This window comes from Leptonychotes weddellii, chromosome X (genome assembly GCF_054177405.1).
Source record: "Leptonychotes weddellii isolate Sample4059 chromosome X, ASM5417740v2, whole genome shotgun sequence".
Taxonomy (NCBI): Eukaryota; Metazoa; Chordata; class Mammalia; order Carnivora; family Phocidae; genus Leptonychotes; species Leptonychotes weddellii.
In genome coordinates, this window is record NC_138385.1 from 73833115 (window position 1) to 73860305 (window position 27191).

Below are 27191 nucleotides of genomic sequence, written 5' to 3' on the forward strand. Positions count from 1 at the left end.
GGGCACGTTCTGCATGGAGCACTGGGTGTTCTGCACAAACAATGAATCATGGAACACTACATCTAAATCTAATGATGTAATGTATGGGGATTAACATAACAATAAAAAAATTAAAAAAAAAAAAAGAAGCGCTCCTCTACAATACAGCTTTTTAATTAGCTGAGCTCAACTCTGTGGGACAGACCTCACTGTTACTCTGTGTGTGTGTGTGTGTGTGTGTGATGTGTATCCAATTTTGCAGAAATTCACCACATTGAACGGGAGGACTGTACGCAGGTTTGCTCAAGAGCTTCCATGATATGTTGCCTGATTCAGATCATGGCTGTACTCAGTCTGTCCCCTCCCCATGCTACTCTTTCTCTAGACCTTCCTCCTCACCCTCCTGGACGCTGTCCTCACCCACCGACCCGCACACACACACTCAGTCACTGGTGCAGTGCACAAACAGGGGGAGGAGCAGAGGCAGAAGGAGAAGCAGGCTCCCCGCTGAGCAGGGAGCCCGATGCGGGGCTCGATCCCAGGACCCCGGGATCATGACCTGAGCCGGAGGCAGATGCTTCACCAACTGAGCCACCCAGGCATCCCTATGTCTTCCTGTTTTTACTGCGTCTTTTACTCAATCTTCCACATTCAGTGCAAACCACACCTCAAACCCCTGAGTCAGAATAGTGGGTGCCTGCCTTGGGGGAGGCAGAAGAATATAGTAATCGACAGGAACGGATTTAGAGTCCCAAAGCTCTAGATTTGAATCCGGGCTCTCCCATATATTAGCCGAGTCACCCGAGGCGAGGCTTGTCACCCCTCTTGAGGGGAGCTTCCTCACAATCAAATGAGGATAATAATAAATAATACCTTCCATTCATGGCCGTTGGAATGATTACATGAAAAGATGTTAGTAAAACACACGGCCTCTAGTAAGTATCCAATCAACGGTAGCTAGTATTATTTTTCTCCCTTGCATGCATTTTCTCTGCACCTGTTAGAGTGCTGATCATTTTCTGTAATAGCACCAGATATATCTGAGCCGCTCTCTTTTCTCCCAGCAGACTGAAGGCCTCTTGGAGACAGGAGCTGCGCACACACTCAAATACAGCTTGTTGCCTGTGTCGCCTCCAGCTCCAGCACCAGTAGCTGTGACGGACACAGGTGAAGACAAGGTGAAAAGGTGACTCTCCCAAAAGGCAAGGCTTGCTGCTTCACGTAACCTTCTGTTTGACGATATCCTTGCTGTTTTCATCACCACTAGGTTTGCAAAGTAGGAGACGAAATGGGAGGACAGGAAGCGGGATTTAGATGTAATGCCAGTCTACATTTTAATTTTAAAATGCTTTGAAACTTCCAGGACAGTGCCAAGTTTATGAAAGAAAGGAATTAATTCTGTCTCCTGAATCCAAACCACAGGTAAGAACCACATTCAGTTATTTATAGTAACATACAACACTTGATAGTCTCAGAATGTTTCTTTTTTTTTTTTCTTCTGAAGTCTCTTTATTAGTTACTATGGACTTTGATAGCAACGTACAATTTTTAGAGCTGGGAGGGGACTTCAAGTCCCTTTGTTCCAACTCCCTCACCTTAGAGGTGTCTATGTCTCTCTCTTTTTTAAAATTATTTTATTGTTATGTTAATCACCATACATTACATCATTAGTTTTTGATGTAGTGTTCCATGATTGTTTGTGTATAACACCCATTGCTCCATGCAGTACATGCCCTCTTTAATACCCATCACCAGGCTAACCCATCCTCCCAGCCCCCTCCCCGCTAGAACCCTCAGTTTGTTTTTCAGAGTCCTTCGTCTCTCATGGTTCATCTCCCCCTCCGATTCCCCACCTTCATTCTTCCCCTCCTGCTATCTTCTTTTTTTTTTCTTAACATATAATGTATTATTTGTTTCAGAGGTACAGATCTGGGATTCAACAGTCTTGCACAATTCACAGCATCCTATGGTGAGCGCTGTGAAGTGTCTATGTCTCTTAAGCAGCAGAGACCAAAAGATCGGCCAGGGCTTATGAAGCCACAGGGAAGCGATGTTCGTATGTAGCCACACGATCTCTCCTTTTGTATATCGGGAACATAAATTGAAGGCAGATTGAAATGTGTTTTCAAATTGATTTGGGGGCTGCTTTTGCATTTAGAACTCAGGAAAGCCTTCAGGGAGCGTCTGTCTTTTCTTAGAAAACCTCCCCGCAGACCAGCACCGGACACCTTCTCCGGCTTTTTCAGCTGTGCAGGGAGGTACCTTGCTCCTCTCAGGGCACCTGAGCAAAAAGACAGTGCAGAAAAGGGGAGCCTGGGTGACTCAGTCAGTTAAGTGTCTGCCTTTGGCTCAGGTCATGTTCCTGGGGTCCTGGGATCGAGCCCTGCCTTGGGCTCCCTGTTCAGTGGGGAGTCTGCTTTTCCCTCTACCTCTGCCCCCGCCTCATGCTCTCTCTCTGTTCTGCTCTCTCTCCCTCTCTCAAATAAGTAAATAAAATCTTAAAAAAAAAAAAGTGCAGGAAAATAAGAAAGATCAGTGGTGTACCCGGGACAACCCAGTAGCCCTGAATTCCTCATCTCCGAGTGAGGGCAGAAGAGGCACTCGTGGTCCCTTCTGCTCTGTCCCCTCAGCTTCCTCATTTATGAGATGCAAAACTACCCATGTCATGGGGTTGTTGGGAGGACTTCATGAAGTCACCCAAGAAGAGGGCTTAGAGCAGGGCCAGGCACCCTTGCGTGTATTTAATATTCTTTCTGATATGGTTAGCACCGTCCTGGAGCTCTCCATGGGGCTGTAGGATCGATCACAGACCTGGCATTGAACAAGGGCAAACTCTGCTGCTCACGGATAGGCAGGACGCATCCCAGGAGCCAGCATGCTCTTCACATCACAGGATGGGCTGGGTGCTTGAACTGAGACCTGGCTGCACTGGAGCTGGACCTCGTGGTGAGCGCTGTGATCTCCCGTCCAGACCCCCTTTAGCATCACAGCTGCCAAGAGTGCCCTCTGCAGACAGCCTTCAACAGCCCCCTCTTCCCCAGGACGTCCTCAGCTGAAGAGAAACCCTTGGCTCAAGATCACGCTTCCTTCCTGGGGTGGCCCAAACCCAATGACTGATCAGTGTAGGGTTCTAAGGGGCCTGTTCATTTGGACCCAACTCAAGACAACTCTGAAAGGTCATTCCAACTTCAGAGCTCCCTGCGGAGCTGGCCAAGACTTAGCCCTGAGACCATCACAGCTGGACTTCTCCTTCAGCCCAGTCCCTTGTCTTTCCCCTCCCTCCTACTGGTGTTGCTCCCAAGAGTCCTCTAATAACTCCCTGAGTCGGCTTCCTAGGGAAACCAACCTGTGACAGACCTCTAGCATTAGAAATGCTGAGCTTGGAATGATCTAATGTTAAACTGCAACCTCTCTGTCTGATCCTCAGAAATGAGTCATCTATCGCGTCTGTAGCTATTGCAGTGTCAGAGATATATCTGGTCACTGGCTTTTTCTTGGTGGGATGGCATGCAAAGCTAGTAACGAAGGGTAGTTTGCAGTGAGAAATAAACAAGGGGACGGGACATCCGCCTTAAGCATTAGGGATTGCTTTGACAGGATCCCCCCCCACCGCCCCCAACTCTTGGCATAGGACCTGGGAAGAACCAGGGCTGCCCTTGGCCAGTCAGCTCTGTTGGAGTTTTAATCAGCTTATTGTTCAGGTCTGGTGGGACCCCCAAATCTCTTTTTATCCACAATGTATTGAGGGGGTCTTTCTCTCTCAAATGAATAAATTTAAATAAAAAAGGTTTTATTTATTCATTTGAGAGAGAGAGACAGCTTGAGAGAGAGAGTACGAGCAGTGGGCAGGGGCAGAGGCAGAGGGAGAAGCAGACTCCCCACCGAGCAGGCAGCCCGATGCAGGGCTCGATCCCAGGACCCTGGGAACATGACTTGAGCCGAAGGCAGACGCTTAACGACTGAGCCACTCAGGCGCCCTGAAATATCAGCTCCATTCTTAAAAATCCATCCAACATACCCAAAATATGGATGGTCATGCCATCTGTTAACAAAGACATGCAAGTGATCATCATGAGATGGAAGCTCCTCCATGTTAACTCCGAAATTCACTAAAGGTGTATCATAGTTTGAATGCTATGTATACAGTTTTGGTGTATCAACTCCAAGACTCTAATCTATGCCATTCTGGTGCCCCGTGATAAGGAAGAAAAAAATTATATTTTAATTTTCTGTCTACTTCTTCTAGCCCTAAAAATTATCTTCTGTCTGTGACACTGGATTCTGAAAAATAGTAAGATGGAGAAGAATAAAAGTAATGTGCATGCTATTTAGCATTACTTACTTATTTTCATGCAATATCATTAATATCCCTGGGGGTAGCCAAACCTGTTTATATCCCATCTGTTTTCTTCCTGCCACAAATAAAACTTCCATGCCCTGAGAGGCTTTGATTCCACTGCTCTGAAGCTTTGGAAAGAATGTGTGCAAACCTTCTGGAGTGTGTAAGCATCATGCAAGCAGGAGAAAAAAACATTTTTAAAGAAAAATAACAAAAATAAAGGAATTCTAAAATTTATATCCTAAATCTCCTTTCAGGATCAGGAATAAGAGCAACCACTAGTAGTAGATTATATGTGCGTTGGCAAGTTCTTAATCCTTGGGACTCCAGTCATTTTGTTTGTTTGTTTAAGCATTTACCTTCTGTGTATTGATGTGCTGGTAGTTCAGCTCATCTGAGATCTGAAGCATGAACTCTCTGAAAAAGTCCACGCAGTGAGTCTCACTATTGGCCAGAGGGCCCAAGAATGTGGAATTGACTACATAGATTTGGTATTGTCACTAATGCCCCTCTGTTTAAGTAACTTTAATCAAATACCCTTGAACTTGAAATGTTACATAAATTTTGGTGATATTGCATCGGGAATGCAAAAATGAATGATTCAGTCCTTTAACTGCGGCAAATGTTTACTTAGTAACTGCAACACATTGTGACGAAGATTTAATAGGTTTGTGTTGAGAAAGCACAGATAAAGGATATTGAATGTCTATTTGAAATAGATCACTCCCCCCCTTCTATCCATAGAATTTGCATAGCACCACGTTTTTGGCTAGTGGTTAAGGAGAGGAAAGAGCATTTTATGGTCATTCCCAGCTTTAATCTTTAATCTTCTTAGCATGTTGAAACAATATGGTGTGAAAGAAATAACTTGAATTTGGAGTCAGAACACATGAATTTGTATCCAGGATCTGTTTCTTATTAACTGAATCTAAGAGTGACTTGACTAACGGCACATAGTTTTGTCATCTGTAGAAGGGAGTAAGAAGCAATTATGAAGAAAATAACAACAACAACAACAACAACAATAGCTAATATTTCTTGAGCACTTATTATGTGCTAGGCCCTATTCTAAGTGTTTACAGGTATTCTCATTTCTTACCATGACCGTTTGAGGGAGCTACCATTATTAATCTAAAAAGTCGGGCCTAAGAAAAGTTAAGTAGTTTGTAGAAAATGAAGATAGTTTTCAGCAAGTTAACTGAAACAAGACTAGAAACAAAGCAGTCTGTCTTCACAACTATGCAGCAGCCAATGTAATCTGATATACTTACCTTAAAGGCTTGTAATGAGGCTCAACTGAGATATATGTAAATACTTTGTAAACTATCAACTTTGTAAACATGTGCATACAGATTTTAATTGTGCAGTATGTGTAGTTTAATAACAATTAACATTTGTGTACGATTATTAAATTTGGATCATGTATAATTTAGTCATAGAGTATGCCAACCAGCATTTTAATTTTTAGAATGCCAAGGGAACTTCTGGAAACAGAATTTGAAAGCTAGAACTACTACATAAAAATTAGCATAAATAGCCTGACTCCTTTCTATAATTCTCTTTCCCCTGGAGCAGACTTCAGTAGAATGAGGTTTATCTAAAATTCATTCAGTTTCCTTCAGGATGTCAGGCTTCACTTTTGCTTCCCAAACCTCACTGAAATGACAGTAAAGAAGTATAAAAGAGAATACATCTATAATAGAACTAAAAAGGGGATAAAAGGCCAAGGATTGACCAGAGATTTTGACAAAATTTTGAAAGACTGAAAACATAAGGGGTTATTTTGACAGATGAAATAGTGGTGGATGCAACAGCTCACAACACAGAAGGGGAAGAGGTCATTGAACTGTCTCTGAAGGTGGAGGGATTCTGAGCTAGGAGCTATCGGGTATGAAGAGTTGAAGGGTAGAATTCAGAATGATGAACAGAAATACTATGTCAAAAATAGCTATAACAGGTATTCCACTCCCTGCATGCCCATGTGGAGGGACTACCTCTACTTTAGAACAGGAGAAAGGCTCTATAAAGAAATTGAAAGGTCTGGAGTCCTATTGTGGTTCCTGGGTGCCCTATAGTAAAGGCTTCTTTGTTTTGATTTCAAGGGAGATATCCAAGCTGCCTCCCTTATTTCTGTCACTTCACCCCCTAAAATAAAGCTCCCTCATGAATGATATGCCTCCCCTTTCAGGTGGAGAAAGATCTACACAGCTCCAGAGGGAAATTAATATCAACTACTTTCAAAAAATGAACCTGTTCCCATATTTCTTTCTTTCTTTAAAAAATTTAAATTCAAGTTAGGGGCACCTGGGTGGCTCAGTCGGTTTTGGTTAAGCATCTGACTCTTGATTTTGTCTCAGGACATGATCTCAGGGTCCTGGGATCAAGTCCTGAGTCGGGCTCCCCCCTCAGCAGGGAGTCTGCCTAAGGATTCTCTCCCTCTCTGTCTGCCCCTCCCCCCACTTGTGCGCTCTCCCTCTCTCTCAAACAAATATATACATCTTTAAAAAAATAAATTCAAGGTAGTTAACATATCATGTAGCATTGGTTTCAGGAGTAGAATTTAGTGATTCATCACTTACATATAACACACAGTGATCACCACAACAAGTGCCCTCCTTAATGCCCATAACCCATTTAGACCATCCTCCCACCCACCTCCCCTCCAACAACCCTCAGTGTGTTCTCTATATTTAAGAGTCTCTTGGGGCGCCTGGGTGGCTCAGTCGTTAAGCGTCTGCCTTCAGCTCAGGTCATAATCCCAGGGTCCTGGGATCGAGTCCCACATCGGGCTCCCTGCTCGGCGGGAGGCCTGCTTCTCCCTCTCCCACTCCCCCTGCTTGTGTTCCTGCTCTCGCTATCTCTCTGTCAAATAAATAAATAAAATCTTTAAAAAAAAAAAAAAAAGAGTCTCTTATGGTTTGCCTCCCCCTCTGTTTTTATCTTATTTTGTTCTTCCTTCTTTTCCTCTATGTTCATCTGTTTTGTTTCTTAAATTCCACATATGAATGAAATCATATGATATTTTCTTTCTCTGACTGACTTATTTTGCTTAGCCTAATACATTCTAGTTCCATCCATGTTGTTACAAATGGCAAGATTTCATTCTTTTTGATTGCCCAATAATATTCCATTGTGTATGTGTGTGTGTGTGCATATTACATCTTGTATCCATTCATCAGTCGATGGATATTTGGGCTCTTTCCATAATTTGGCTATTGTTGCTAATGCTGTTATAAACTGGGGTGCATGTGCTTCTTTGAATCAGCATTTTGTATCCTTTGGATAAATGTTCCCTTATTTCTAAGTTCAAATGTACAACTTAAGATTACATGGCATTTGAAGAAACAAATGACTCACAATAGAAGAACCTAATGTAATAATTTTTAAAAGACCCCAGAGGAAAAAGAGAGAACTCAAGGAATATAAGATAAGTTAAGGAGAAATCTATTTAAAATCCTCAGGGAGATTTGAGAAAATATGGTATGCATAAAATAAGAATAAGGTGTTACAAAAGGGAGTATGCAAAGAAAAAGAAACATTCTTGAAAATTAAAAATATCATTTAGTAAATACATTTGAGAAAAGAGAAAATAAAAAGAAAATTAAGAGATACAGAAGATCACATATAGGAAGTTGAATATTTATTTACCCTTTATTTATTTATTTATTAGGGATATATTATTATCCCTAATCAGAGTTCCAGGAAGATGGAGCAAGAAAATGGAGGGAAGGAAATAACCAAAGAAATAATAGAAGAAAACTTCTCAGTTTTAATAAAATCCTATCTTCAACTTTAAAGAGTTCAATAAATGTCCAGCAAAATAAGTACAGAAAAACCCACAATGAGACACAAAATTAAAATTTCATAATAATAGTGATAAAAGCATGACTCTAAAAGCTTCTGGAGGTCAGTGGGAAATAGAAAAAGAAACCATAATGATACATGACATTACAAACACCACATCCTAGAAGACAATGGGGCAGTGTCTCAAAGTTCTGAAGGAACATTTTTTCAACGCAGTATTTTATATCCAGGAAAACTTTTAAGAAGGTCAAGAAGCCAAATAAAGACATTTTGGACAGGCAAGGATTGAGGAAGTTTAATATCTATACACACTTATGGAAAAAAAAATAAAGTTACTTGAGAGTGTGGTTCAGCAAAACCAAAAACAGAAGGAATCCAAGAATGAGAAAAACAAGGAAGACTTGAGAGCCAAGAAACAGTGCAATAAAAAGAAATTCCAGGATGACAATTATACAGCAAGCTTCTAAGGCAACAGGTCAGTATTAAACACAGGCGTATGAAGTCTCTATAAAAATGTCTTTAAGCATATGGATTCATTTTAAAAAGTGTATGATTTTGAAGTGGGTAGTCTTAGTGATTAGGTGAAAGCATATGCTGTATTTATTAACAGGGGAAAAAACACAGGCAATTAAAAAGCCCAAAGGGGGAAAAACTGATCAAAAAGAACATGGTCAAAGTAAGAAAGCAAAATAAAATATGATGTAAATTTTACCAAGTGTGGTAGAGAAGGCTAAGAGGGCAGAAAATTTGAGGGTGTTTTGGGGTGGGGGAGCTGTGAAATAATAGTGTTCTAACAAGGGTTAGATATTTTCTTTTATCTAAAATATTAGAAACTGAATATCCACTAGATAGGAAGAGATTCTGAGTAACTATACCTCATAGACGTTGATGGCTTTTCAAAGAAGTGATGTATAATGAAATAAATTTAACACTAAAGCCACTTTGAATGTAATTTAGTCTTTGATGATGCAGAAGAAATTCTAAGATCATGCATTGATCAAAGGTCATGATTCTGAAAGTCTTGTTTTACTAAGAAGAAGTACTGGGTAATTTATCTGGAGGATAAAAAGCAAGAAAGAGGTCTTTATTTTATGGTACACTGGAGCACACACATACACACACACATGGAAAGGTAATGAGGAAGAGTGTTCAAGACTCTCAGTGTTTTCTAAACCATGACTAGAGCTCTGAACACTCATGCATGTTCTCCATGGGCATTGTGGAGGTACTAATCACACTCTAGAATATTTGACTCATAAACTTCTCAGTGGTAGGAAGAGTGGGCACTGTCTGCTCCAAGTCCTTCCTCTCTGCCACCCTCAGTGCTCTACCCCAGTCTCCTTACTTTTCTGCCCTCAGGTAGCATAGAGTTTTTATTTCAAAAGATAGCCCATGGAGCACTAGAAGTGGCATAGAAGGGACACAGGCTCCAATTTTGGAGGAGGTGGGGAAACACCTAGCCCATCCATCTTTACTACCTCATTTTCAACTAGAGCAGCTTCTCTCTTATCTGCTATATTTTTTTATACTTCCCTGTCAGTTTGCATTTGAAGAAAGAGTTTGCTTCTAGGGGAAAACAACTGCCACAAAAATAACTACTAAATCATGAGTTATTGGATTTGAGTCTATCTCCCACACTGAAATCTATGATGTATTGATTGACTTTAGAACAGTGTCTCTGCTGCCTCTGGAACATGGGACTGCCCAGTTCCACAAATACCCAGTCACGGACAGCAGTCTTCTGAACCTGGTACTATACAGGGTCACTTTCCCTTGACCATCAGAATTTTTTCTTTCTAGAATTCCTTCTCTTGCGCATCCCACCCTTGGCCCTGTACGCTGTTCTCAGGACCCCCCTTGGAATGCTTTGCTAGGACATCCCACTGAGCAACTCTCAGCACACATTGGCCAGACTTCCACTTTGTCTTTCCCACAGCTTGGCCCAGCTCCAGGTTGGGGGGTATCCCTTATCAACCCTCAACAGACTCAACTCTGCTTTGCCCATCTTTTCACTAAGAAGGCAGATCAAACAGAGAGATGAGCTCACTCTGAAAACTCAGTTTGTGGTAGGCATGGGAACAGAACCAGAGCGAGTTTGCATGGATGTGTAAGTTCTGCATGGTAGGCTTCTGCCTGACATAGTCTGGGATTTGGGAAGTCGTGCCTGCTGAGCGTCCTCAAGGGGCTACGGGTACGCCTACACTATCACATTCCCTGAAAGGCAAACTCTGCCCTACTTATTCTGTGACTCACTCAGCGCCTGTTCCCTCTTGGAATTAACCCAAGGAAAAGAGTCCTCTCAGCAAAACAAAGTTTGCCCGCTTCCTTGTGTGTGGCCTCCTTATTTTATTTTTTGGAGCTTTACTTTAGAAGTGTAGAGCAGCCTGAGGGCCCTTTTTTTCCCCCCATTTTGTTTTGTGTGTCTTCTTAAAATTGTATCTTAGCTAGAACTACTCTTTCTCCCTTGGTGGTTTTATAGCTCACAAGGTGAACCATGACCCTGAAAGATCAACAGGAATACCCTCAGGGTAAGTAAAAAGAGTATCATATATAAAAAACATGCTCCCCAGCACTGGAACAGGGGCCTCAGGAAGAAGGACATGCATTCTATCTTGGTTATGGGAAAATGGGACTGAGAGGGACAGAAGTGTTAATACTTTGGGGTAACCTCAGGGCAGAGTTTAAGCCCAATAGGTACCTGGGGGTGGGGAAGAAGTATATTTTAAAAGTGCTGTAGGTTTGGGAATGAGATGACAGGAGGAATATGTCCTCGTTCCTCTGAATGCACCACTATCCTAACCTTACACTGGGTCCATGTCAAATTCTAAATATATTCTTTTATAGGTCTTAGCCTGGGTTACCCAGGAAACAGTTTTAGGCAAAAGGTTCATATGCCCAACTTTATCGGAGAGAGCAAATCCAAGAAAGCAGGAGTGAGGGGAAAGAGGGTACTGAAGTAGAGAAGGCAGGAGAAAGGTAGTAGAGGCTATTTTTTCAAGCTAGCCAGCTTCGTAAAAAGTGGAGGCGATTGCTTGGTCTTATGAGGCATCTTCAGAAGGGCTGTATGGACTATTGCATCTCAGAACAGTCCACCAAGATGGAAGAAAGAAAAATGTATCCTCTGGACAGAGCAGGGCTTCTCTCCTGACTTGAGAGAAGGTTTCAAAGACAGAGAAACAGATGCCCGCAGTTGGAAGTCAAGCCAGAGTGCACTGAGATTGCTTAATCCTAGGGGAATATGAAACAGATATTGACGGTATTTCCTACAACTGGACTGATTTGGCTAATGTGCTAACTTTTCATTTCTATTAGTAGAGTTTTAGAGATCATTTTTGGTTGTGGAGCATTTGTGGTGGATAGACTCTAGGATGGTACCCAGTTTTCCTTGCCTCCTGATAGTCACATTTTTGTGTGCTTTCCCTCCACTCTAGTGTGGGAGAGACCTGTGACTTTCTTCCAACTAATAGAGTAATTGATGGGATGTCACTCCCATGATTAGGCCACATGTGATTGTGACTTCTGTCATCCTAGTAGATTCTCTCCCTTCCTGTTTTTTTTTTTTTAAGATTTTTTTAAAATTTATTTATTAGAGAGAGAGAGAGAGTGAGAGAGAGAGCGCAAGAGGGGGTAGGGTTAGAGGGAGAAGCAGACTCCCCGCAGAGCAGGGAGCCCGATGTGGGACTCGATCCCGGGACTCCGGGATCATGACCTGAGCCGAAGGCAGTCGCTTAATCAACTGAGCCACCCAGGCGCCCCCTTCCTGGTTTTGATGAAGTAAGCCACCATGTCAGAGAGGTCCACGTAGCAAGGAAACAAAAGTGGCCTCTGGCTAACTGCCCCCAAGGAACAGAATCCTGTTGCAAGCCCATGCACTTAGAAGCAGATCCTTCCCCAACTGAGCCTCAGATGAGACTCCAGCCTTAGCCAACAGTCAGGACTCAGGAGTGACCCTGATGAATAGGACCCACCTAAGCCACACTGGATTTCTGACCTATAGAAACTAAAATAATAAGTGTGTGTTGTTTTATGCTGCTAAATTTGTAGTAATATTGTTATACAGCAATAGATAACTACTATAACATCCAAGAGGAAGCATGGCTAAGAAGGTTGGTTAGGGGACAAGATGAGCCTCTGGTGAGAGTTAGGAAGTATCAATGTAAAATTAAAAGGCTCTGGAGAATAGAGCAGGCTGGAGATCAGGTGCAGACTTGGCGATCCTTTTGGGCAACAGGAAGGGTCTTGAAATCTTACTGCCAAGTTCAAAGATATTTTTAGGAGATTGCAATTGGAAATGCTCAATGACAAGAATGTTCAATGCGAATGTGAGTCATGTGTTAGAACCAGAGCCCATAAGACACTGAAGAAGAAACATGTTTGCACAAAGCTTTGCACATAGTAAGACTTCCCCAGATGGTTTTGAGTGGCCTGTGTCTTTTTGCTTTAAGGAATTGTATGGTTATGATAATGTGTAGCTGGGTTGGGGGTTAAGTGAAGAAGACAAAGATTTCTCAAAGCCCACACCCTCTGTGAGACACTGACGAAAGGGAAGTGCAGTAGTGAAAGTAAACTCTATGTTTGTTACCTATGAAGGGAGAGAAGATGGAAGCCTCCCACAGGACACATGGGATCCGACCTCATAGCCCTGAGAGAAGATGGTACGATATTTACAATGATCTTTTCTGCATTTGAGGCAGTAGTAAGATAATGCATACATTAAAGAGTAAATCACTGGTCTCAGAAAAATGTGTCTGGTGGTCAGGATCACAAGGGAATATATTGCTTTATTCCAGCTTTCTTTAGTCATAGAATCCAGTAACGATAGGCATTTTGTGTGTTCAGAAGGAGAAAGAGAAAGGGGAGTTTGCTCATCTGTAATCCATGCTTTCCACATATAGGCTGAAGCGTCCTCTTTTCTCTGCCATTTTGTGATGGCTAGATTTCCTAGACACAGTTCTGAAGCTGAAGCTGCAAAATAGTTGTTGTTTTGTGGCTAAATGAAGGATTTAAGAATTACTGCATATGGTCTCCACAGTTGATGTGGGGCTAAGGGAGTGGACTGAGGTGGAGCGTTCTAAACCCCAGAATACAGTGTCTTATTCCTACCTCTGAGACTGAGGCTGGAAGAGCCTGTTTATAAAATATCTTCAAAATTATGGAATTCCTTTTATATTTGAAAGCACTGTCCTGGGCCTTCTAGAACAATCAAATAGCTCAAAAAAAAAAAAAAAAAAGAGCTTAGCACACATCTGAAGCACTGAGCTAACACCATCAAAACACTTTGGGATAGAACAATTGGTGGGGAAATCTTCCCCAGAACAATTGATTTTTCAGTACATTCAACAACTGCCTAATAGTTACACCCATCAGCTTAAGGGGGAAAATATACACTACCATATAAACCTCTGAATGTGTTTTACAATAGCTACAATTTCAGAGAAATGAGACCTTATTTTAAAGATGGATTCTTAAAGCTGTTGCAATTTTTGAGTAACACTAATGGGCAAGGCAGGGGCTGGCTTCGGTAATAGTGCTTTACTTTTTTTTGTAAAAACTACTACTTAACAACTGACACCCTATTGTTGGTTCCACATGATTCTTGCTACCCAAGGCTGGGTGCAAGGGGAGAAGGGGTATTTTTTTTTTTTAAAGATTTTATTTATTTATTTGCGAGAGAGAGAGAGTGAGTGAGAGAGCACAAGCCATGAGGCGGGTGGGAGCGGGGAGAGGCAGAGGGAGAAGCAGACTCCCTGTGGAGCAGGGAGCCCGATGCGGGACTCGATCCCGGGACTCCAGGATCATGACCTGAGCCGAAAGCAGTTGCTTAACCAACTGAGCCACCCAGGCGCCCCAGAGAAGGGGAATTTGAAAAATCAAGCACAAAGATTGAATCACAGAGTGCCCCAGCAAACAGGACCCTTCCTGACACACTCATTAGCCAGCAATCTTCTTATCCAATATTATTTTTTAAGTGTGAACCATGTAAAAATGTCTAAAAAGGAGAAAAAATTCCAAAGACTTCAAATGTTCCCTTTACTATTTCTTATTATATTATTTAAATATGTAGGGACATAATGCAAGGTTATGATAAGCCACTCATATGTGTATGTTATTGTACAAATATAAATCAAAAACAGGCTTACAAATGAGCAAAACTACAAAGTGACAAAATACAAATTAACAACATTAATGTGGGGACCCCTGGGTGGCTTAGTCGGTTAAGCATCTGCCTTCAGCTCAGGTCATGATCCCGGGGTCCTGGGATCGAGCCCCACATCGGGCTCCCTGCTCCGTGGGGAGCCTGCTTCTCCCTCTGCCTGCCGCTCCCCCTGCTTGTGCTCTTTCTCTCTCTGACAAATGAATAAATAAAATTAAAAAAAAAAAACCCAAACATTAATGTGATAAAGTTAAACTAGTAGTTGCAGTGTAAATATTCATTCATGTATGCATTTATTCATTCAATCCACATTAATTAAGGGTCTGTTATTTCCAGTGGCACTCACCTAGGGGCAGCAGGTATGTCAGTGAACAAAACAAAAGTCCCTGCTTTCATAAAGCTCACATTCTACTGGGATGAGACAGCTGATAACCCAAATGCATGAGTGAAATGTGGAGTGTGTCAGGTGATGATGAGCGCTAAGGAGAAAAATCTAGTGAAGGAGAGATAAAGACTTTGAGAAAAAGGGAACTGCAGTTTGTAATGTAGGAAGGGCCTTGTGGAGAAGGTGACATATGGATAGAAGCTTGAGTGAGTATTTGGGCATTATTGGGGTGGGGCTGGGCGAGTGTTACAGTCAGAGGGAACAGTGGGTGCAAAGGCTCTGAGGCAGGGGTGAGCCTGTTTCTAGGTGGTTCTTCTACAGGGCAGGTTCTTTTGAGTTCGGCAAAATTTTACTAACATGTGCCATATGACAACTCAGTTTTTCCCACCACTTTCCCCGTTTGCAAACTATTGTGAAACTTTTGCTCTCAGCCGTGTTGGCTGTTAGGTCATTTGTCTTTTACTGGAGACTAAAGACATCTTTTATATATTATATCTACCTCCTTTTGTTTAAATTCTGTAATGTGATGGTTCATTTTATGTGTCAACTTGACTAGAATAAACAGTGCCCAGATAGCTGATAAAACATTATTTCTGGGTGTGTCTGTGAGGGTGTTTCTGGAAGAAATTAACATTTGATTCAGTAGACTGAAACATCCACCCTCTCCAACGTGGGTGGGCATGATCCAATCCACTGGGGCCCGAACAGAAAAAAAACTCAAAGAAAGGGAAAATTTTCTCTTCTTGAGCAGAAACGTCCATTTTCTCCTGCCTTTGGACATCAAAGCTCCTGGTTCTCCCATCAGTGGATTGGGACTTAACTGGTGGCCTTTTGTTCTCAGGCTTTTGGAATCAGACTGAATTATACCACTAGCTTTCCTGGTTCTCTGGCTTGTGGATGGCAGATTGTGAGACTTCTCAGTCCCTATAATCACATGAGCCAATTTCTATTATAAATCCAACTATCTATCATCTATCTATCTATCTATCTATCTATCTATCTATCTATCTATCTATCTATCATCTATCTATCTATCATCATCTATCTATCATCTATCTGTCTGTCTGTCTATCTATCTATCTATCTATCATCATCTATCTATCTATCATCATCATCTATTTATCTGTCTATATCTTATTGGTGCTATTTCTTTAGAGAACCCCAATACAGGTAATGACAGTAAAGTGATATATGATTTAACACCAGCGTGATAGTAAGCCTAACCACACATGCAAGCACTGAGATACAGTGACAGGACTCAGGTTAATTGGTCAATGGGATCATATGGATTATGCTTAATTTAATATATTTAAATTATTAGCAAAATCTAAATATTGAAAATCAGTAAATTTTCATAGAATGTTCATAGACTTCCGACAATGTATTCATGGCTCTCTTGTGGTCTGAGGAATCCCACTTTAATAAACCAGGAGGGAAGGCTTTGAAGCTGGCCTTCTTACTGGCTGGCTGATGGCCATATGTTTCACTAGTGGGTATGGACATACAAGATATCTCCACTTCAGCCCTTGTGATGTGGCTGAGTGATTCGACACATGCTTGGGGGAATGTGTGGGGTGCCTGGCTAGAAAATAAATCCAAAACAACAATCCTCAGTCTTTTGTTGTCACACCCACCTGTGAGAAATGTTTCTATGATTTAGACTATGTCCCACCTAGATCCTCTCTGCTCACAGTCCTCTGGGGAGGAAACAACTTTGTCAGTTTTGCAGTATAGAAAGGAGCTTAGAGTCTAGGCAAGCAGCATCTGCGCCATGTCTGTTGTACCTGAAATCTACAGCTCACCAGAATGGAAGGCCTGAAAGCAAACTTTATGATGCTTCCTCATCAGTCATATGGCAAGACTAGTCTCAGGGTTAGGGGAGAAATAGCATGCAAGGCAATGAAGCTCAGGCAAAATGGCTTTTTGCCCACGTCTTAGGAGGCTGCACTGCTCTAAGTGAGAGTTCTTAGGAAGCTCTTTTTCAAAAAGCAAAACACAAAAGAGGTAAATAGGGCCCTACCATCAGAAATGAATGTAGATGGCAATATCTGTCACAGTAACTGGTGCACAAATGACATTTAAGATAAAATTGGAAGTCCTCCAAGATATTTTGTAAAGGAATTGAGCATAGTAAAAAAAAGTATCTTACTATGGTCTGGAAAAATGGTTATATATTCTTGACCAAAGTTGTTTAGTTAATCTCTTATGGAAAAATAGATTGCTTTGGTAGGCTCTCCTGACTAATCTGGACTGGATGGAACAGCTTTAGGTTTCCATCCTTACATTTTTCTCATCAGGAGTAATTTTAGACCACCAGCCTAGTCTTCCTAACTTCCAGTGTAGACTTCCATGATAATCTAGGATACAATCTTGGCAGAATAATATGATTATTGCCTCTTAGAATAAGAACATTAGTTTCATATGTACAAAAATCCTTTCTTTTGTATTTATACTCTCTGCTTCATACCCTTATGACCATGAGCAGCACTTTCCTTTCAACACACACACACACACACGCACACCCCATATAAGTATACACATTTAAGAGACAAAACTGTCTGGGATTCCATGGGATTAATAAATTGTTTTGGCAGCTCCAAGAGGTGAGAAATGGAGATTTGACATCTAAGATCTCACATCATCCTTCATTGTGGGGTTTCAGAAGACCCATGGCATCAGCATTTGATATCACAAGGGAGCATAGCATTGGGATAAGGAGCAGGGACTCTAGAGGTTGGACTTACTGGGTTGAAATCTTGGCTCTACTAGTAACCACTTGTGTGAGTTTCTTAACCTTTGTGCCTCCATTTGCTCATCTGTAAAATGAGTTTAATAATTTTACCTAACTCATAGTGTTGTTATGAGAATTAAATGAGTTAATATTGGTGAAGCACTTGGAACGGTGCCTGGCACATAGGAAGCACTGTATAACTAATAAATGGGAAAAAATAAGCAAATAAATAAATGAGGCTTATTTTAGAAAAAAAATAGCAAAGGGATTATCATGAATTGTGAAGACATGACAATGAGGCAGTCAGAAAGTGTTAGAATCCTGAAATAATAGCAGGTCTTCATTTTCCAATTTGTGTGGGATTTTGGTTATGCAGATGACATCGTTTTTGAGTAGAAAGCAATCAATGCCTCAAGAACTATCTGGCATTTTCTCCCCCTAAGGTGAAGCATGAGTTGTAAGAAAAAGTAATACATATTCATGAAAACACACTGATAGGTTGAGAAATCAACAACTGCTTGACATTCCTGAAATGTCTTTTTCAGTATTATCATGAAAGAGCTCAGGAATGAGTGCCATTTGTAGAATAAAAACTCAGTAGACGTTAATAACTGGAAAGACCCAAATGTCTTTAATTGTCTCAGGAGTGCTTGCTTTATATATTCCAAACACTGCAGTGGAGGCTGCAGGTTGAAACACTCATTTCTTCAGGGTGTGAGAGTGTTGGCAGCTGTAAGCCTTTATCTCTTCACCCTTTCTAGAATTTGTCCTCTGCTGAAGAGAATGGCTTCATTTAAGGTCATACCCCTCTCCCATATTGAACCTATATCCAATGACTGCTCAATCTGGGTACAGAAAGACCTGCCCCGTGTGACCCAGCTTGAGACAATGCTTCAGGGCCATCCCAGATCTTTGCAGTAATTGCTTCTCAATTCAACTTTTCCTCCACCAATCCTGCTTCTTCCATTCTCCCATAGTTAATAATTCCCAAAGCACTCCCCAATAAACTTCCTATGTGCAAATCTCTGTGTCAGAGCCTAGTTCTTGGAAACTTGACCTGCAACAGGTACACACTGAGTAGAGTATATACCAGCTACAGTGATATGAAATCATGGGCATTCTGATGTCTCATTTCCTTTTTGCACAGGGATATAAAGAAGATGTGTTACCATCTTCTTTAAGGGTTTCTTTAATTTCTTCAACAAGGTCATCCTCTGTTGGTCCCTGGATCGGACTTCATCAAGGCACCTGGCTACAGTCAGAATCCAAGAATGTACTATCTTCATAGAACAATGACCAAGTCCAGGGTGAATAAAACTGTCCAACCAAAAGTCCTATCCTTAAACTGATCTTTGATGAATGGGTGTTTAAATGATTCCAATTATAATTGTTAAAGAACAAGTGAAATAATATTGGGTAAAGTCAAATCATGTAATACTTTCCCTTCAGAAAGAAACCCAAGGAGTTTATGGAACACTAAAGAAAGAGTGTAAGTGCTGTTTAAATGCCTTGTTTTTCAAAGTGCTCATGTGATTGCATAATCAGCGTAGCCAAGACAGCTTGGACAATCTGTTTTGTTCAAATATACCTTGTCTGATTATATGCTAAAGATCTTTATTTTTCATCTTAAGCTTAGAGGAACAGGTACGCTTTTATCCTTAATGTGAGGTGGGTCAAGATCTGGATCCAGCTTAAATGGATTTGTTTATTTTTGTGAGTTCCTAAGTTCTCACACAGTGCCTTGAGAATGCTATTACAAAATCCCTGAAGATATGTAATTCTAACAGTACCAATGGCTTGAACATGGATACCCAGTACGATAAACCAGCCAGGTCCCAAGTTTTCTTGCTGTGCTCTTTTGTAACAACACACAGTAGCAAACAGTATGGGTATATTGGATAAATACTTACTGAGCACATAAAAGAACAGGGATGGTAGCAGTTAATTATGCAAATTCAGTGTAGATTGTAGCAGCATGCTGCATTCATAGAAAAGTTATCATTGTTATTTTGATGAATACTTGGTAATTCTAACAACATTGGCAAATGGCATTTGAAAAAAAAGATCGGAAATGTTATTACCAGTTATGGATTCCACACAACAGAGACACCTCCATTTGAATTCAGGGCCATACTGCACATTACTGCAAATGCCACATGGCGGAGAAACATGTTGGCCCTGAAGCCAGGTCATGTGACCTGCTCTCTTGGCTCCTGAACTGAGTTTAACGGCTTTTAATTGCCATACTCTTTCAAAGGCAGTCCAAGTTCAGGCACAATGTGCATTTAGCATCCTCGAGTGAGCACACCTCCACATACTGGGATGGTTGACGTGTGCCCAGGATGATCAGTAGACCTCCCTGTGTTAGGCCAGTCCAGATGACAAAAGATCCATGTCTGTGTCTTATGTACAATGCTTATTCCACAAAACAAACTGTGTCACATCTCTGGCCCCTGCCCTCAATAGATTTCATATTATATTGAGAGAGTTATTTCAAATCTTGGTGAAGAATGGGTCTCTCTTGATGGATACTTTTCTTGGGCATCAAAAATTACAAAATTGGGGCACCTGGGTGGTTCAGTCATTAAGCATCTGCCTTCAGCTCAGGTTATGATCCCAGAGTCCTGGGATTGAGCCCTGCGTCGGGCTCTCTGCTCAGTGGAAAGCCTGCTTCTCCCTCTCCCACTCCCCCTGCTTGTGTTCCCCCTCTCGCTGTGTCTCTCCCTGTCAAATAAATAAATAAAATCTTTTAAAAAAATTATGAAATTTTATTCCTTCAAGAACCACCATTGGATTGCTTTGTTGTAGACTCAGTGCATAAGACATGCCTTCATATATTATGTAAGGACACTCTCTTAAATTACAGTGCTAAAATAAATGACACAGCACCTTGAAGTAAACAGCAATTCCTTTACCAGATTGATTCTGTTTGTGACATTTAAGTCTCTAAACCATGACTGATTGTGCTGGGAAGGAGGGTGTGGCAGATTACATTTTTCAAAAATGGCCCACCCCACATGCTGTTCTGCAATGTGACCTTGCTACCATCCCGGCGACAGGTGGAGTCTCTTTCTCTACCTTTTAAATCTGAGTAGGCCCTGTGAATGCTTTGACCTTTAGAATATGGTAAAAGTGACACAGTGCCAATTCTGGCATAATCATTAGTTGGCTTGGCAAATTCTTCTTTCTGCATCTTAGAAGCCAGCTGTCGGGTAAGAAATGTAACCACCCTGAAACTACCGTAGTGTGAGAGGCCCAAGCCACACAGATGATGAGATTCCATACGAAGGCGGATGGAGAGGGAGGGAGGAAGGGAGAGAGGAAGAAGGAGAGAAAGAAAGAGAGAGAGAGAGATTGAGAGAGAGAGAGAGAACAAAGCACCAAGCATGTATGTGAAGAAGTTACCTTGGAAATAGCTCACCCCAACTGCTGCCACCTGGATTCAGAAAGGGTCCAGCTGAGGTCCTTCCTGAATTCTGGACTCATAAAATCATGGAGAAAATAAAACAATTTCTTCCGTCCACAAAGTTTTGTAGTAGTTTGTTATGTAGCCATTGATAACTGAAACAAAGGGATTTGCTAATGACCTGATTAAATAATCAAATATGGTGGTGAGTATGGGAGGTTAAACGCATTTTTGAGACTGTGGAGCCATATACCGTCTGCCCGTAGATTTGGGCTCTGCCACTTAAGAGCTCTATGATGTTGAGCAACCCATGACTCAATTCTCTCATCTGTAAAATGGAGGTAATAATAACCGCTGCCTCACAAGGGTGTTCTGGGGGTGGAATTAATGAAACCTTACAACAGAGCCTGGAACTTTAGGAAGTGCTTAGATTGATTTTAGCTATTATTACTGTGATGTGGAGCTGGGCCTCAACAGTGTTGACCGTACACTGCCCTTCTGTTCCACACAGTGGGAGTGAGCCTTTAAAGGCAGACAGAAAGGAAACTAAATCCTAGATCAACCATCTATGTAGGATTCTGGAACCTTCTCTGGGCCTTGAGCTCCCCATCTGTGGTAGGGGGATAGTAAGACTTCTCAAGGGCGGGAGCATTAGATGAACTCACCAAGTAAAGCACCAGGCTCAGAGACTGCCAGGCAGTTCGTGTTTGGTAATTGTGCATCCCCTGGCCCCACAGCCTCCCTTTTGGTTTCACGCACGATGAAGCTCTCAGCACAAGAGAAGAAGAAGCCAACAGGCTTTCAATTCTTCAGCAATGTTAAACATGGAGTGTACTCAAGTTTCAGGGTGAAGCCCTAGTTCAGTTGTTTTCAAGAAATACCTGGAAGTGTATATATTTACAAGAATAACCTGCTGGTATCCAGGGGGTTTTTTTGTTTTGTTTTGTTTTGTTTTTTGTTTTTTGTTTTTTAACAGGATGTTCTTCTTGTCATACAAAACTCTCTGGTTTGGGTAGCGGTAAGTGGCTGAGGATGAACAGCATCAATGATCTATTACAACTCCAAGCTATCAGTCAAAACACGTGTTATTTCCTATGCCCCAGGGAACCAAAGGCATCAAACTAACGAGAACTCAGAGGAGCAGATAAACATGAATGTTGAGCTACAACGTTCCCAGAAACACACAGAACAACAGCAGTCCCTATTCCCATCAGCTCACTCTGGCTGGTACCGGATAGAGCTGGAAACATAGACGTGGTGGTGGAGGGGGAGTGGGGTCCCCCAAATCCCAAGATTGGGGCTGATTTAAACTCAAAATGTAATGTAAATACTTACTCTGCTGCGGGGAGGAAACAAAGCCTCATTGGAATAAAGGCAAGGGGGTTTGGTCAGTGATTTCTGGAGACTTGCCGCCTGGACAAAAGCACTAAGAAAACTTAGAGTGTTGTCTGCTCATGAGAAAATAATGGTAAAGTCAGAAAAAATAGAGAAGTAGATCAGAATAAATCACCTTTTAAGTGAGCAGAGTCAGGGACCAGGAAGGACAAAATTCCCAATACTTGTTTTAGATCAGCGTGGGAAACTAGCTCATTTTAACCTGTCATTGTACATAAATCACTCTTCAAGCTTGGTGAAGGCAAGAATTCTTCTTCTAATACATCATATTTACCTGCAAATGGGTTGCCATAAAACTATAATGGTGATTTTTGCTAAGGAATATGTCAAAACTATAAGGATTGCCCCCCTCCCCAAGAAGATAGGTGTGAGGGAAAAGTGTGAAACATATTCTTAAAGGACATTAAATCATAATCAAATTATTGGTATAAAGCAGGAAAATAAAGGAAAATGTTCTAGCATAGTGTAGAGAGTTTTAGCTAATGGTAGAATTAGCCCCGAATTCCAGATTCCTCAATTAGAAGTGATCTAGTGACCTACCCTACATCGAGATCCTGATAAATCATATAATAACATGGTATTTATTGAGTCCCAACTCTATAGCTAGGCTCTGCTCCTCTTTTCAAATGCATGGCTTACTTAATCTTTATAATAACCCTAAGATGCAGGAACTGTTTTTGATCCTCATTATGTAGGTAAATAAATTGAGACCAAGAAATGAACTTATTTGTCCAAAGTCACACCACTACTAAGTGGTTGAGTCAATATCTGAATTGAAACCTCCTTGATTATGGAGTCAAAACTCTCCAGATCTATGCTTTATTACTGCTGTTAACTCTAAATAATATTTATGTGCCCCTGAAGACTTTGCCAACATGATTACCTAGAATAGATTATCTTATGTCCTCAGATAACTTTGACTTTCTATATTCTGGACTATAGAGTAAATAAAACAAAGAAATAAATAAAGGCCCCATGTACTGGAACAGGAGGATACAGGGTAAATATTTTAGAAAAGATTCAAGCATATTTTATACTGTTTGAGCACCTAACTGACTAGCTACCTCCTACATAGAGAAGATACACAACACATATTGTTCCTTGACTGACTAACCACTGACTAATCTTGAAAGAAGTGTTTTTGTTTTTTGTTTTTGTTTTTACTAGGCTTCTAAACAAAGTGAGTTAAATGCCTGTCATCAACGAACAATATGTGTTGTGTATCTTCTCTAAAAGGGTCCCCGGTGGTCCTGCCCCTGGTATTCATGCCCTTTGTGTAATCCCCTCCAGAGTGTAGGCTGTTCCCCCAAAACTGAATCCTGCCAATAACTATGTGAGTGAGCTTGGAGACTGATCCTTCCTGAGATGAGACTGCAGTCCCAGTGGACACCTTGATTGCGGCTTTGTGACAGACCTTGAGTCTGAGGACCCTGTCTAGCTGCTCCCAGATTCCCGACCCACAGAAACTGGGAGATAATAAATGCTCATGGTTTGAGGCCACTAAATTGTGGGGGTAATTTGTTATACAGCCATAGATAACTAATACAATGCCCCTCTATTCTTGTGATGACCAAAGGGTGGCGGGGCATAGATGTTTCCATTTAAGAAAGTCCAATGATGGGGGAGGGGGGGTGGAAATTTCACAGGAAATCTCGTTGCCATGGCAACATGTGACTGGTTTCTTATGCCCAGTGTAAACACTAGCTAATAGTCCTGAGGGTTCTGAGCCCACAAATTTCCTCAATTAAAAGAGGAATTTGGTGTTGAGGGAGACACAGATGGTGGGCTGCTCACATGGCCTTTGGTCCAGGAATGGTACCATAGTGGCCTTTTTGGCATTCCGGGGGTTGCTTCAGGACTGAGTGGAAGGGACAGTAGGGGGAGTAATTACTTAGTCTTTGGCAAGACAGATGGTGGTAAAGGCGGGCCAGCTAGATGCCCCGCTTTCCAGCCAAATGGAAAGGACATCACTTGGCTTTCAGCTACTTTCAGCAGGAGAAATAGTAATGGCGGAGCAAATGGAATACTTCACATTTGTTAAACACTCCATTCTTTTCAAGAAAGCCACTGCCATGATGTTATCTTACTGGCACCTCGCAATGACCTAATCAGATAGGCAGGGAAGGCATTGATTTATGTTTGACGGAGTAAAAGGGTTTTCTTTTTCTTTTTCCTGATTCTTGTTTTGGATTTTAAAAAAATACTATGTGAGTGACTATCAGAGAAGTGAGTCTTCTGATATCACAAGACCACTGGGCAGCAGAAGCAGGGTGAGAGCCAAGTACTCCTTTCCCCAGTGCTGAGCCTTTTCCTCCCCCCTGCCCCTCTCCTGCTGCTCAGACATTGTCCCTTGCAAACACTTCTTTCCTGCTTTGGGAATATAGCAGCCCTACTTCAGAGGTAGTACCCCTGAGTCACTACCAGCACCACAAACTTCTGTGTCTTTCCCAGGAGTCGTGGAAGGCCATCTGTCCCTTCACATTTTAAAAGTTGAGGTCCTTCTTGTAACTTGTTCCTATGGCAGCACTTCTGTAAACTTCACATGCACAGAGTTATCTAGGAACCGAGTTCATGGTCAGATTCACAGGCCCCACCCCACAGAGATTCTGATGAATTAGAACTAGACTGGGGCTCAAGACTGCATTATTTTTGCACGTACTTCCATGAGATTCTTTTTTTTTTTTTAAGATTTTATTTATTTATTTGAGAGAGAGAGTGAGAGAGCACAAGCAGGGGGAGAAGCAGAGGGAGAGGGAGAAGCAGACTCCCCGCTGAGCAGGGAGTCCGATGCAGGGCTCGATTCCAGGACCCTGAGATCATGACCTGAGCCAAAGGCAGACGCTTAACGGACTGAGCCATCCAGGCACCCCGTTCCATGGGATACTGATGGAGGTGATACACAGCCAGCTTTAATAAATGCTGCCTGACAACCTCCTCGTCAGTACCGTGCTAGAAGGCACTCATGAGCACACGTGTGATTACACCCACAGAGGAATCTCTTGCGCTATGTAGTATGCTGTTTTCTAAACGGTTGTATGTGTATCACATTTTATATATCACCTCACATGCGAAATACTTTACATCCATGTAGTATTTTTCTTCAGGGAAAGGACTGCACCTTAAAAGTGCACCTTTATCCTCAGCACCTAAGCACAATGCCTGGTCCCTAGCTTTGGTTGAATTGAATATTGGTCCAATGACTGACTATTCAGTTTGCTCAAAGAGGGGTAGGTCTGCATATAGCTTGATGACAAGTCAAAGACCCACTCACATCTTAACATCATTCACTCTTATCTCCCCTTAAGGATTTGTAAAACACTTCTCTTTTCTGGCAATTCAGAAGGATGAAAGACAAAATATAAGATGGATACTGAAATAGCTCTGTGAATGAGAAGCTTCTAGAAACATGATTACCTTAGTCTCAGGGTCTTTCTAACCTGAGAAGTTATAACCTCAGCTTTGCCAGGAGACTTTATGATCTATTGCGTTTGTAACTCCAAGAGAAGGAGAAGAGACATGATAAATGGAACCAACACAAGGTCTCAGATTCCCCTTTCCCAAACAACAGAGAAGATGAGCTTTGTTCCTGAATCAACGAATTACAACATTGTTTAGCAAAGTGATTTAGGATCTACTCAAGAGGTGTGAAACAGAGGTACATAGACTCACTAGGACAGAAGCTGGCGAGGGTTTGGCTGGCCCAACTTAAGAGATCAAAACACAGCAGATTTTTCGGTATGGCTTCGGTTCGCCTCTGGAGCAGGCATTTTTCCTGAGCTGCTAAATGAAGGTTTTCAGCTGATTTGTTTATGTGACAGCTTGCCTGTTAACAGAAAAATATTGATTCTTCTGGCTTAGCAATGAGGCTCCTAAAACATTTCATTCCTAAACTCATAAATTGGTAATAAAAAAAATTAAGCTTTCCCAAGGAGTTTGCTTGGCCTCCAGTGTTTGATTGGACAAGACAGATATTTTTCCTGATTCTGCAGTTAAGAGCCAGACTTCCTGCTTTCTCTGGTTTGACTTATTGGATAAGCCTTTTGAACAATGGAACTCGTACTTAGTGTGTTTTATTTTAACCTCAGTGATGATATACATCTCAGCAGTAAATTTTTAAATAGCTGCGTTATATATGCTGAATAAATGATGAACCCAAGTGTGCTTTCAGCTATCCTCATAGAGCATCTGGAAGGTAATCAGGGTCAAGATTGAGAGACAGAGGGATAGGGAGGAAGAAAGATTTAATATATGTTATGTTCTGACAAGTTGGAGAACTGTTGATTTATGCCAAACTAGGCTTAAAAAAACCAAAACCATCATCTATGGTAAAATCATTGAAGACACACTCCCCACACACCAAGAAGGGTCTTGTGAAAATCTGTGTGAGGAAACATCATCAACACATAACAAAATTGACAAGATATAGGCACAGATCACAACGACTCACATTGCACACGGTTTCCAAAGCCCTTGTCTCAGTTCAGTATCATTATAGTCCTTCTCTGTCAGAGTTATGATCCTTCTGTTTTTGCTTTTCAGTCTTCAAAGGCTTTATTGAGGTATAATTGACATACAAGAAGCTGCATATATTTAAAGTATATAATTTTGTAAGTTTTGACATATGCCTACACCTGTGAAACCATTACCACAATCAAGACAGTGAACATATGCATCACCCCCAAAAGTTTCCTAGTGCCCCTTTATCATCTCTCTCCCACCCCTCCCACCCCTCTCCCAAGCAACCTAGTGGCAGACTGGTATCTGCTTTCTTTTTTTTTTTTTTAATGTTTTATTTATTTATTCATGAGAGACAGAGAGAGAGGCAGAGGCAGAGGAAAAGCAGGCTCCCCTCAGAGGAGGGAGCCAGATGTGGGACTTGATCACAGGACCCTGGGATCACGACCTGAGCCAAAGGCAGACGCTTAACTGACTGAGCCACCCAGGCACCCCGGTATCTGCTTTCTGTCACCGTAGATGAGTTTGCAGATTCTTAAATTT

The 27191-nt window shown here is 41.6% G+C and overlaps 1 long non-coding RNA gene across 1 annotated transcript in view; it reads left to right on the forward strand.

The window, feature by feature from the left end:
- The first annotated feature begins 968 nt into the window (after nt 1-968).
- LOC145717973 (uncharacterized) overlaps nt 969-27191 on the forward strand; it is a 52915-nt gene continuing 26692 nt past the window's right edge. The window contains exons 1-2 of the long non-coding RNA XR_014141495.1: nt 969-1246; nt 1343-1401. This is a non-coding gene — a long non-coding RNA (uncharacterized LOC145717973). The remainder of the gene's footprint in view (nt 1247-1342; nt 1402-27191) is intronic.